Genomic DNA, 13016 nt, shown 5'->3' with positions numbered 1-13016 from the left:
CTTTGGCAACTCCTACAATAATACTCATGGAAATTACAATAAATTACCCTCTGATCTAGAGAGTAATATCAGAGAGTTTATCAACTCGCAAAAGATTTTCAATGCGTCCATAGAGGAAAAACTACTCTAAATTGATGATTTGGCTAGGAGCGTTGATAGAATGTCTATTGATATTGATGCCTTGAAAGTTAGATGTGCTCCTCCCAAGATCAATATGGATGAAACTTTCAAAGCTATGCGTGTTTCCATGAATGAGAGCAAAGAAAGAACCGCCCAAATTTGTGCTAGACATGAATGGCTTAAAAAGGCGTGTTCTCGTGATAAGAATCACGAAGATCTTAAAGTGCTTGGTGTGACTCCCATTGAATCCTTGTTTTCTAGTGTCAAACCTAATGATGATAGGGCTGGATATGAATCCACTTTGGTTGAAAAACGCAAAAATGATTCGGAGTCCATCTATCTTGATGCTAAAAGTATTGAAAGTGGAGTAGAAGATATCAAAACTTTGAGTAGTAATGAAACTACTACTTTGGATTTCAAGGAATTCAATTATGATAGTTGCTCTTTGATTGAATGTATTTCCTTGATGCAATACATGCTAAACTCTTCGCACGCTTACAGCCAAAACAAGGCCTTTATCTATCATATCGTCGATGCTATGATAAAATCTCTTGAAGAGAAACTTGACTTGGAAGTTTCTATTCCTAGAAAGCTTCATGATGAGTGGGAACCTACTATCAAAATCAAAATCAAAAACTATGAATGCAATGCTTTGTGTGATTTGGGTGCTAGTGTTTCCGCGATTCCAAAGTCTTTATGTGATGTTCTAGGCTTTAATGAGATTGAGGAGTGCTCTCTTAATTTTCATCTTGCGGATTCTACTATCAAGAAACCCAAGGGAAGGATCAATGATGTGCTTATTATTGCAAATAGTAACTATGTACCCCAAGATTTCATTGTGCTTGATATTGATTGCAATCCTACATGCCCTATCATTCTTGGTAGACCTTTCCTAAGGACAATTGGTGCTATCATCGATATGAAGGAAGGGAATATTAGGTTTCAATTTCCTTTAAAGACGGGCATGGAGAATTTTCCTAGAATGAAAATAAGATTTCCTTATGAATCCATGATGAGGGCTACTTATGGTTTGAGTACCAAAGACGATGATACGTGATTCCATCACCTTATGCGTAGCTAAGGGCGTTCCGTGATTCCAAATAGCGCTTGTTGGGAGGCAACCCAATGAATTTATCTTTTTCTTTCTGTTTTGTTGCGTCCACACCATCATAATTCTGTTATAATTGTGTCTTTTGTGTTTCTTTTTGTGTTTGAGCCAAGCAAAACCTTTATGACTAGTTTGGTGTTGGTTGTTTGATCCTGCTGGAAAAAGACAAAAACTTTTCGCTCACGAAATTATTTTTCATTTTTATCCAGAAAGAGCTTTTGAGTTGATTCTTTTTGCTACTGTTTATTTCTTTCCTTTTTCCCAGGCTGTCGTAATGTTTCTGAATTTTTGAGGTACCATAAGTATACGAAGTATACATATTGCTACAGACTGGTCTGTTTTTGAGAGATTCTATTTTTGTTGTGTTGGTTGCTTGTTTTGATAAAACTATGGATAGTATCGGGGGGTACTAGCCATGTAAATGTGAGAATACAGTAATCTAACACCAATATAAATAGAAATCAAGATTGCGACAGTACCTCAAGAGGTGGTAGTTTGTTTTCTTGTGCTAATGATATCATGAGTTTCTGTTTAAGTATTGCGTTGTGAAGTTTTCAAGTTTTGGGTGATGTTCTCATGGACAAAGGGATAAAGAGTGGAAAGATCTCAAGCTTGGGGATGCCCAAGGCATCCCAAGCCAAATTCAATGACACCAAAAAGAATAAGCTTGGGGATGCCCCGGGAAGGCATCCCCTCTTTCGTCTTCAATCCATCGGTAACATTATTTGGAGCTATATTTTTATTCACCACATGATATGTGTTTTGCTTGGAGCGTCTTGTATCATAGGAGTCTTTTCTTTTGTTGTGTCACAATCATCCTTGCTGCACACCTTTTGAGAGATACATGCACTCATTGTGAATTTGCTAGAATACTCATTGTGCTTCACTTATATCTTTTGAGCTGGACAATTTTGCTCTATGTGCTTCACTTAGATCTTTTAGAGCACGGCGGTGCGTAATTTGGTAGTTGGCTTGTGCTATAAAAGTAGTCCCAAAGGTGATAGGCACCCAAAGAGGATACAATAAAACTCCATCTTCATGTGCATTGAGTAGAAAGAGAAGTTTGATTCCTCTCAATTAGTTTTGAGACGTGGATTCGGTAATATTAAGAGTTATGTTAGTAGGGTGTTGTGAATATAGAAATACTTGTGTTGAAGTTAGTGATTCCCGTAACATGCACGTATGGTGAACCTCTATGTTAGGAAGTCGGAGCATAATTGATCTATTGATTGTCATCCTTTGTGTTGCGGTCGGGATCACGCGATGGTTAATTCGGTTACTTATAAAAACTTTCGCAACAAGTATGTGAGTTCTTCATGACTAATGTGAGTCCATGGTATAGATGCACTTTCACCTTCCACCATTGCTAGCCTCTCTAGTACTGTGCAATTTTCGCTGGTGCACAAACACACCATATGCCTTCCTCAAAACAGCCACCATACCTACCTACTATGGCATTTTCAAGGCCATTCCGAGATATATTGCCATGCAACTCGCACTGTTCCGTCTCATGAATTGTGCCGTCACTCTCATATTGCCATTGCATGATCGTAAGATAGCTAGCGAGATGATTCAACATCATACGCCAATCTAGATCATTGCACATCCCGGTACACTGCCGGAGGCATTTCCTATAGAGTCATCATCGTTCTAAGCTTGGAGCTGTGAGTAAATAAAAGTGTGATGATCACCATTATTAGAGCATTGTCCCATGTGAGGAAATAAAAAAAGAGGCCAAAGTTGCTCACAAAAAAAAGATATGGAAAGAGACCAAAGAGCCCAAACAAAAAAAGAGAGAAAAAGAGAGAAGGGACAATACTACTATCTCTTTCCACACTTGTGCTTCATAATAGCACCATGTTCTTCATGATTGAGAGCCTCTCGTTTTGTCACCACCATATGCTAGTGGGAATCTTTATTATATAACTTGGCTTGTATATTCCAATGATGGGCTTCCTCAAAATTGCCCTAGGTCTTCGTGAGCAAGCAAGTTGGATGCACACCCACTAGTTCTCCTTTTGAGCTTTCACATACTTATAGCTCTAGTGCATCCGTTGTATGGCAATCCCTACTCATTCACATTGATATCTATTAATGGGCGTTTTCATAGCCCTTTGATATGCCGAGTCGATGTGACCATCTCCTCCTTTTTGCCTCACAACCTCCACCACACTATATTCCACCCATAGTGCTATATCCATGGCTCACGCTCATGTATTGCTTGAGAGTTGAAAAAGGTTTGAGAAAGTAAGAGCGCGAAAACAATTACTTGGCCAATACCGGGGTTGTGCATGATTTAAATTCGTTGTGTGGGGATGATGGAGCATAGCTAGACTATATGATTTTGTAGGGATAACTTTCTTTGGCCTTGTTATTTCGAAAGTTCATGATTACCTTGCTAGTTTGTTGAAGTATTATTGTTCTCATGTCAATAGCAAACTATTGTTTTGAATCTTATGGATCTGGACATTCATGTCACACGAAAGAAGTTACAAAGGACAACTATGCTAGGTAGCATTCCACATCAAAAATTCAATCTTTATCACTTCCCTACTCGAGGACGAGCAGGAGTAAAGCTTGGGGATGCTTGATACGTCTCCAACGTATCTATAATTTTTGATGGTTCCATGCTTTTATCTTGTCAAACTTTAGATGTTTTGTATGCCTTTTATATATTTTTTGGGACTAACTTATTAACTCAGTGCCAAGTGCCAGTTCCTGGGTTTTTTCGTGTTTTTGACCCTTTTCAGAGGAGAATATTAAACGGAGTACAAACGGAATAAAACTTCCAAAAAGATTTTTTCCGGAACAGAAGATACACACGGGGCATGAGAACCATGTCAGACGCCACCAGGGGAGGCCACAAGCCCCCTAGGCGCGGCCAGGGGGACCGCGCCTAGCAGGCTTGTGGGGCCCGTGTGGCTCGTCTTCCCTACCTCTTCCGCCTATAAATTCCCAAAAAATCCAAAACTACGCGAGATATCCACGAAAATAATTTTCCGCCGCCGCAAGCTTTTGTCTGCGCAAGATCCCATCTGGGGCACGTTGTGGTGCCCTGCCGGAGGGGGGATTCGGATACGGAGGGCTTCTTCATCAACACCATGGCCTCTCCGATGATGCGCGATTAGTTCACCATAGACCTTCGGGTCCATAGCTAGTAGCTATATGGCTTCTTCTCTCTCTTGGATCTTCAATACAAAGTTCTCCATGATCTTCATGGAGATCTATCCGATGTAATCTTCTTTTGCGGTGTGTTTGTTGAGATCCGATGAATTGTGGATTTATGATCAGATTATCTATGAATCTTATTTGAGTTTCTTCTGATCTCTTATATGCATGATTTCATATCATTGTAATTGTCTTGGAGTTGTGGGTTTTGTTTGGCCAACTTGATCTATGATTCTTCCAATGGGAGAAGTGCTTGGTTTTGGGTTCATACCATGCGGTGACCTCACCTAGTGACAGAAGGGGTAGCGAGGCACGCATCATGTTGTTGCCATCAAGGGTAAAAAGATGGGGTTTACATCATTTGTTTGAGTTTATCCCTCTACATCATGTCATCTTGCTTAAGGCGTTACTCTGTTCATCATGAACTCAATACACTAGATGCATGCTGGATAGCGGTCGATGTGTGGAGTAATAGTAGTAGATGCAGACAGTATCGGTCTACTTGTCTCGAACGTGATGCCTATATGTATGATCATTGCCTTAGATATCGTCATGACTTTGCGTGGTTCTATCAATTGCTCGACAGTAATTTGTTCACCCACAGTAATATTTACTATTTTGGGAGAAGCCTCTAGTGAACACTATGGCATCCGGGTCTACTTCACACCATATTTTTAGCCTTACACTTTTACTTCGTTGCACTTTCCGCCTTCAGATCTCACTTTGCAATCAATCTTGAAGGGATTGACAACCCCTTTATAGCGTTGGGGGCAAGCTTGTTTGTGTTTGCGCAGGTACTCTGGACACTTGGCTTGATTCTCCTACTGGATTGATACCTTGGTTCTCAAAACTAAGGAAAATACTTACTGCTACTGTGTTGCAGCACCCTTTCCTCTTCAAGGGAAAAACCAATGCAAGCTCAAGAGGTAGCAGGCAGCATTAGGATTTGTCGGGTGAACATTCACTTGCTTCATGTCACCCGCCAACTGAAAAAGCAGATTCAAAAACGGGTTTCTTGGAAGGCAACAGATCAGCAGGGTCAGTATTCTTCTTGCATTCTTCCAACTCAACCAAAGTCATTTAATGTTCGGCAATCTTGGAACCTTGCTGAAGGCACTCCTCAGCCCTTTGTCAATTCCCTGTGACTGTGATCACACCCTTGGGCCCGGGCATCTTCATCTTGAGGTATGCGTAACATGGACGGGCCATGAAAGAGACGTAACCTGGTCGACCGAGGATGGCGTGATACGCGCTCTGGAAGTCTACAACTTCAAACGTCAACTTTTCCTTGCAAAAATTCTTATTGGTGCCAAACACCACATCCAACGCAATCTGACCGAGTGACTAGGCCTTCTTCCCAGGGATGACTCGGTGGAACTCCATGTTGCTCTCCCTGAGCCGGGACATCTGAATGCCCATCCCCTTGAGGGTATCTGCATACAAGATATTCAACCCACTCCCTCCGTGCATGAGAACTTTGCGGACACGAGTGCCTCCTACAATGGGATCCACCACCAGAGCCTGCCGACCGGGGGTAGCAACATGAGAAGGGTGATCTGACTGGTCAAATGTTATTGGGGTCTGCAACCACTTGAGGTACGTCAGGGTGGCAGGAAGAGCCATGTTGACCTACGTGTTAATAAATTTCAGTCGACTTTTGCTTTCTATATCAGCAAAAATCATCAAAGTGGCATTGACCTCAGGAAAATCCTCTTTATCTTCATCATCCTCCTTTTCGGATGTTTTCCCACTCGACTTCTTTTACTTGAACTATTGGATCAGCAATGTGCATTGTCAAGTGGTTTGCTTGGGCAATATCAAATTGCCTTCCTCATCCTTCTTCATGTGGATTGCACACGGCGTATCTAGAACGTCTGTTCCTGACTGATTCTTCGATTTCTTGGGGGTAAATTGTCCCTTGGATTTCCCCTTATTCTTTCTTTATGCCACGAGAGCGGCTTCCTCTGCATGAGCAAAACCATCGGTTTTGTGCTTTTGCCTCCGACTGGAATTGCCGCCGCCAGCATCATTGTCGACTTCTTTTCCCTTGCCGCTGTGGAGGCCGTCCTCCTCTTCGCCATTGGTGTACGAGGTGGCAATCTCCATCATCTTGCTCAGGGACATATCTCCTATCCGACCAAACTTCAGATAAAGATCTCTATACCTAACACCAGCCTTGAAGGCGCAGACGGCTTGGTGCTCGGAATTTTTTTCCATCGTGAGATGGAGGGTGGTCCAACGCTGTATGTAATCTCTCAAAGTCTCATTTGGTTTCTGCACACAGTGTTGCAACTTAGATAAACCAGCAGGGCGTTTGCACGTTCCCTCGAAAGTTCCGATGAACAATCGAGAAAGGTCCTCCCAACAGTAGATGCTAGAAGGAGCCAACTGATTAAGCCATGCTCGGGCTGAACCATCCAGCATCAAAGACAAATGCTTCATGCTTACATTGTCATTCCCTCCGTCGATCTACACCACCACTCGGTAATCGCCTAGCCATGTTTTCGGCTTTGACTCGCCAGTGAACTTGCTTATTCCAACCGCCAACCTGAAGTTGGGGAGAATCTCAACGGACCGAATGGCTCTGTTGAAACACTCGGGCCCAGAGACAACTGTTGGAAATATGCCCTAGAGGCAATAATAAAGTGGTTATTATTATATTTCCTTTTTCATGGTAATTGTCTATTATTCATGATATAATTATATTAACTGGAAACCGTAATACATGTGTGAATGCATAGACCACAACATGTCCCTAGTGAGCATCTAGTTGGCTAGCTCATTGATCAATAGATGGTCATGGTTTTCTGATCATGGACATTGCATCTCGTTGATAACGGGATCACATCATTAGGAGAATGATGTGATGGACAACACCCAATCCTAAGCATGGCACAAGATCGTATAGTTCGTCTGCTAGAGCTTTCATGATGTCAAGTATCATTTCCTTAGACCATGAGATTGTGCAACCCCCGGATACCGTAGGAGTGTTTTGGGTGTATCAAACGTCACAACGTAACTGGGTGATTATGAAGGTGCACTACAGGTATCTCCGAAAGTATCTGTTGGGTTGGTACGGATCGAGACTGGGATTTGTCACTCCGTGTGACGGAGAGGTATCTTTGGGCCCACTCGGTAATACATCATCCTATTGAGCTCAATGTGACTAAGGAGTTAGTCATAGGATCATGTGTTACGGAACGTGTAAAGAGACATGCCGGTAACGAGATTGAACAAGGTATGGGGATACCGACGATCGAATCTCGGGCAAGTTATATACTGATAGACAAAGGGAATTGCGTACGGGATTGATTGAATCCCCAACATCGTGGTTCATCCAATGAGATCATCGTGGAACATGTGGGAGCCAACATGGATATCCAGATCCCGATGTTGGTTTTTGACCGGAGAGGTATCTCGGTCATGTCTGGATGGTTCCCGGACCCGTATGGTCTACACACTTAAGGTTCGATGGCGCTAGAGTTGTAATGAGAATAGTATGTGGTTACCGAAAGTTGTTAGGAGTCCCCGATGAGATACCGGACGTCACGAGGAGCTCCAGAATGGTATGTAGGTAAGGATTCATATATAGGAAATGGATATTTGATCACCGAAAATGTTTTGAGGATCATCCGTACTGTACCGGGACCATTAGAAGGGTTCTGGGGGTCCACCGGGAGGGGCCACCAGCCCCGAAGGGCCACGTGGGCCAAAAGTGGAAGGGAAACAACCCCTAGATGGGCCGGTGCACCACCCACCAAGTGCCAAGGCGACTAGGGTTGGCAACCCTAGGGCATGGAGGTGGCCCAACTCCAACTTGGGAGGCAAGCCACCTCCCACCTGGCCGCCGCCCCCTCTTTGGGTCACCGCCCCTCCATCTAGGGTGGCCGCCACCCCTTCTAGGGTTTCCTAGGCTGGCCGGCCAGCCCTCCCGATCCTCCTATATATACCCAACGGTTTTGGGGCTGCAACACACAAGTTTTCCATCCACCTCGGCACAGCCCTGCCCTCTCTCTTCCTCCTCCTCCGCGGTGCTTGGCGAAGCCCTATCGGAGAACCACATAGCTCCACCGCCACCACATTGTCGTATTGTTGGAGCACTCCATCAACTTCCCCTCTCTCTTTGATGGTTCAAGTTAGAGGAGATGTCACCGGGCGGCACGTGTGTTGAACGCGGAGGCGCCGTTGTTCGGTGCTATGGATCCCATATGCCACAATCTGAATCACTGCGAGTACGACTCCATCACCCGGGTTCATAGTAACGCTTCCGCTTAGCGATCTTCAAAGGTATGAAGATGCTCTACCCCTTTCTCGTTGCTAGCATCTCCTAGATTGATCTTGGTGTTTCGTAGGAAAATTTTGAATTTCTCCCTCGAACCCCAGTAGTGGTATCAGAGCTAGGTCTATGCGTAGATTCTATGCGAGAGTAGAACACAAAAGTTGTGGGCGATGATTTTGTCAATTGCTTGCCATTACTAGTCCAATATTTTTTCGGCGGTATTGTGGGATGAAGCGGCCCGAACCGACTTTGCACATACGCTTACTTGAGACTAGTTCCACCGCCTGACATGCACTTGTTGCATAAGGTGGCTAGCGGGTGTCTGTCTCTCCCACTTCAGTAGAATTGGATTCGATGAACAGGGTCCTTATGAAGGGTAAATAGCATTGGCATATCAACGTTGTGGCTGTCACATAGGTAAGAAGCGTTCTTGCTAGAAACCCAAATCAGCCACGTAAAACTTGCAACAACAATTAGAGGACGTCTAACTTGTTTTTGCAGGGTATGTTATGTGATGTTATGTGGCCAAAAGTGTTGGGGAACGTAGTAATTTCAAAAACAATTGTACGTCACACAAGGATCTATCTATGGAGAAACTAACAACGAGCAAAGGTGTCGGCGATTCTTGGTCGACACCTATGGGAATCAACATGATACCCTTGTGATCGTAGGGCGGAGAAAGACGACACTAAGAGCAGAGGTAACGATCAACACCTGGCAAGCCTTTTTACCCAGGTTCGGGCCGCTTACGCGTGAAACCCTACGTCCTGCTCGTCTGATCGTATTAAGCGTTTCGTTGTTCATTACAAAGACTGATGATAACCGTCTTCTTGCCAATGTCCAAAGATTCTAACCCCTTTTGAACAAGCTAAGGGCCTCCTTTTATAGGCAAAGGGGTCACATACAGTGATGGGTGGTAGGTTCACGAGAAGTTACAGTGAACCTAGAGTGGTGCTTATCCATCTACCGCTGTCAGGTGCATTTAATGCACGTCTTGTCCTTGTCAGCAACGTGCTGGTGAAGAGATGTGTACAGGGATAAGCGAAGTGGGACGTCGTGCACGGAGTGGCCTCTCCGCCTGCTGAAACGCCTCTGATACGTCCATTTCGCATCATGCTTTTATGTTGATATTTATCGCTTTATGGGCTGTTATTACACTTCACGGTACAATACTTATGCCTTTTCTCTCTTATTTTACAAGGTTTACATGAAGAGGGAGAATGCCGGCAGCTGGAATTCTGGCCTGAAAAAGGAGCAAGTTTGAGATACCTATTCTGCACAACTCCAAAAGCCATGAAAAGCAACGAGGAATTATTTTGGAATTTATAAAAAATACTGGGCGGAAGAAGTACCAGAGTGGAGCCACCAGGAGGCCACAAGCCTGCTAGGCGCGACCTACCCCCCTGGCCGCGCCTAGGGGACTTGTGGGCTCTGTGTTGGCCCTCTGGCTCCCCTATTTTGCTATAAGGAGGGTTTCGTTCTAGAAAAAATCAGGAGGAGGCTTTCGAGAGGAATAGCCGCCGCCACGAGGCGGAACTTGCGCAGAACCAATCTAGAGCTCTTGTAGGGCAGTCCTGCCGGGGAAACTTCCCTCCGAGAGGGGGAAATCGTCGGCATCGTCATCACCAACATTCCTCTCATCGGAGGGGACTCATCACCATCAACATCTTCATCAGCACCATGTCATCTCCAAACCCTAGTTCATCTCTTGTAACCAATCTCCGTCTCGCGACTCCAATTGATACCTGTAAGGTTGCTAGTAGTGTTAATTACTCCTTGTAGTTGATGCTAGTTGGATTACTCGGTGGAAGATTATATGTTCAGATCTTTGATGCTATTCAATACCTCTCTGGTCAAGAATATAATTATGCTTTGTGAGTAGTCACTTTTGTTCCTGAGGACATGGGAAAAGTCATGCTATAAGTAGTCATGTGAATTTGGTATTCGTTCGATATTTTGATGTGTTGTATGTTGTTTTTCCTCTATTGGTGTTATGTGAACGTCGACTACATAACACTTCACCATTATTTGGCCCTAGAGGAAGGCATTGGAAAGTAATAAGTAGATGATGGGTTGCTAGAGTGACAGAAGCTTAAACCCTAGTTTATGCGTTGCTTCGTAAGGGGCTGATTTGGATCCACTAGTTTGATGTTATGGTTAGACTTTGTATTAATTCTTCTTTCGTAGTTGCATATGCTTGCAAGAGGGGTTAATCATAAGTGGTAGGTCTGTCCAAGTAAGGGCAGCACCCAAGCACCGGTCCACCCACATATCAAACTATCAAAGTAGCGAACGCGAATCATATGAACATGATGAAAACTAGCTTGACAGAAATGCCCATGCGTCCTCGGGAGCGCTTTACCTCCTATATGAGTTTGTCCAGGCTTGTCCCTTGCTACAAAAGGGATTGGGCCACTTTGCTGCACCTTTGTTACGATTGTTACTTGCTACTTGCTATGAATCATCTTATCACACAACTATCTGTTACCGATAATTTCAGTGTTTGCAGAGAATACCTTGCTGAAAACCACTTGTCAGATCCTTCTGCTCCTCGTTGGGTTCGACACTCTTACTTATCGAAAGGACTATGATAGATCCCCTACACTTGTGGGTCATCAAGACTCTTTTCTGGCGCCGTTGCCGGGGAGTGAAGCCCCTTTGGTAAGTGGAATTTGGTAAGGAAGCATTTATATATTGTGCTGAAATTTCTTGACACTTGTCACTATGGAAACTAATCCTTTGAGGAGCTTGTTCGGGGTATCTTCACCTCGAACGGAAGCACAAGGAGTTGCTCCTCAACCTGCTGGACCTATTGAAAATACTTGTTATGAAATTCTTTCGGGTATGCTAGAGAAACTGTTGGCTAATCCTTTTACAGGAGATGGAATATCACATCCAGACTTGCATCTAATCTATGTAGATGAAGTGTGTGGTTTATTTAAGCTTGCAGGTTTGCCCGAGGATGAGGTCAAGAAGAAGGTCTTTCCCTTATCTTTGGGGGATAAAGCATTGACATGGTATAGGCCATGTGATGATACTGGATCATGGAACTACAACCGATTGAAATTGGAATTTCATCAAAAGTTTTATCCTATGCATTTGGTACATCGTGATCGGAATTGTATTTATAATTTTTGGCCTCGTGACAGAGAAAGTATCGCTCAAGCTTGGGGGAGGCTTAAATCAATGTTATATTCATGCCCCAACCATGAGCTCTCGAGAGAAATTATCATTCAAAACTTCTATGCTCAGCTTTCTCATGATAATCGCACCATGCTTGACATTTCTTGTACCGGTTCTTTTATGAAGAGAGATGTTGACTTCAAATGGAATTTATTGGAAATAATCAAACGCAACTCTGAAGATTGGGAGTTTGATGAAGGTAAGGAGCCAAGTATGAATCTTAAGTTCGATTGCGTTAACTCCTTTGTTGAAATAGATACTTTTTGTGATTTTAGCGCTAAATATGGACTTCACTCTGAGATAGTAGCTTCATTGTGTGAATCATTTGCTGCTCATATTGATCTCCCTAAAGAGAAGTGATTTAAATAACATCCTTGTCAGAAATACGCCCTAGAGACAATAATAAATTTTTATTATTATATTTCCTTGTTCATAATAATCATTTATTATCCATGCTAGAATTGTATTGATTGGAAACTCAAATACATGTGTGGATACATAGACAACACATTGTCCCTAGTAAGCCTCTAGTTGAGTAGTTCGTTGATCAAATATGGTCAAGATTTCCTGACCATAGGCAAGTGTTGTCACTTGATAACGGGATCACATCATTAGGAGAATCATGTGATGGATAAGACCCAAATTATATACGTAGCATATTGATCGTGTCATTTTATTGCTATTGTTTTCTGCGTGTCAAGTATTTGTTCCTATGACCATGAGATCATATAACTCACTAGCACCGGAGGAATGCCTTGTGTGTATCAAATGTCACAACGTAAATGGGTGACTATAAAGGTGCTCTACAGGTATCTCCGAAGGTGTCCATTGAGTTAGTACGGATCAAGACTGGGCTTTGTCACTCCGTGTGATGGAGAGGTTTCTCGGGGCCCACTCGGTAATACAACATAACACACAAGCCTTGCAAGCATTGTGACTAAGTGTAAGTCACGGGATCTTGTATTACGGAACGAGTAAAGAGACTTGTCGGTAACAAGATTGAAATAGTTATGCGGATACCGACGATCGAATCTCGGGCAAGTAACATATCGAAGGACAAAGGGAATGACATACGGGATTATATGAATCCTTGACACTGAGGTTCAACCGATAAGATCTTCGGAGAATCTGTAGGATCCAATATGGGCATCCAGGTCC

This window comes from Hordeum vulgare, chromosome 2H, assembly GCF_904849725.1.
Source record: "Hordeum vulgare subsp. vulgare chromosome 2H, MorexV3_pseudomolecules_assembly, whole genome shotgun sequence".
NCBI classification, from domain to species: domain Eukaryota; kingdom Viridiplantae; phylum Streptophyta; class Magnoliopsida; order Poales; family Poaceae; genus Hordeum; species Hordeum vulgare.
Note: the sequence above shows the minus strand (reverse complement) of the source record.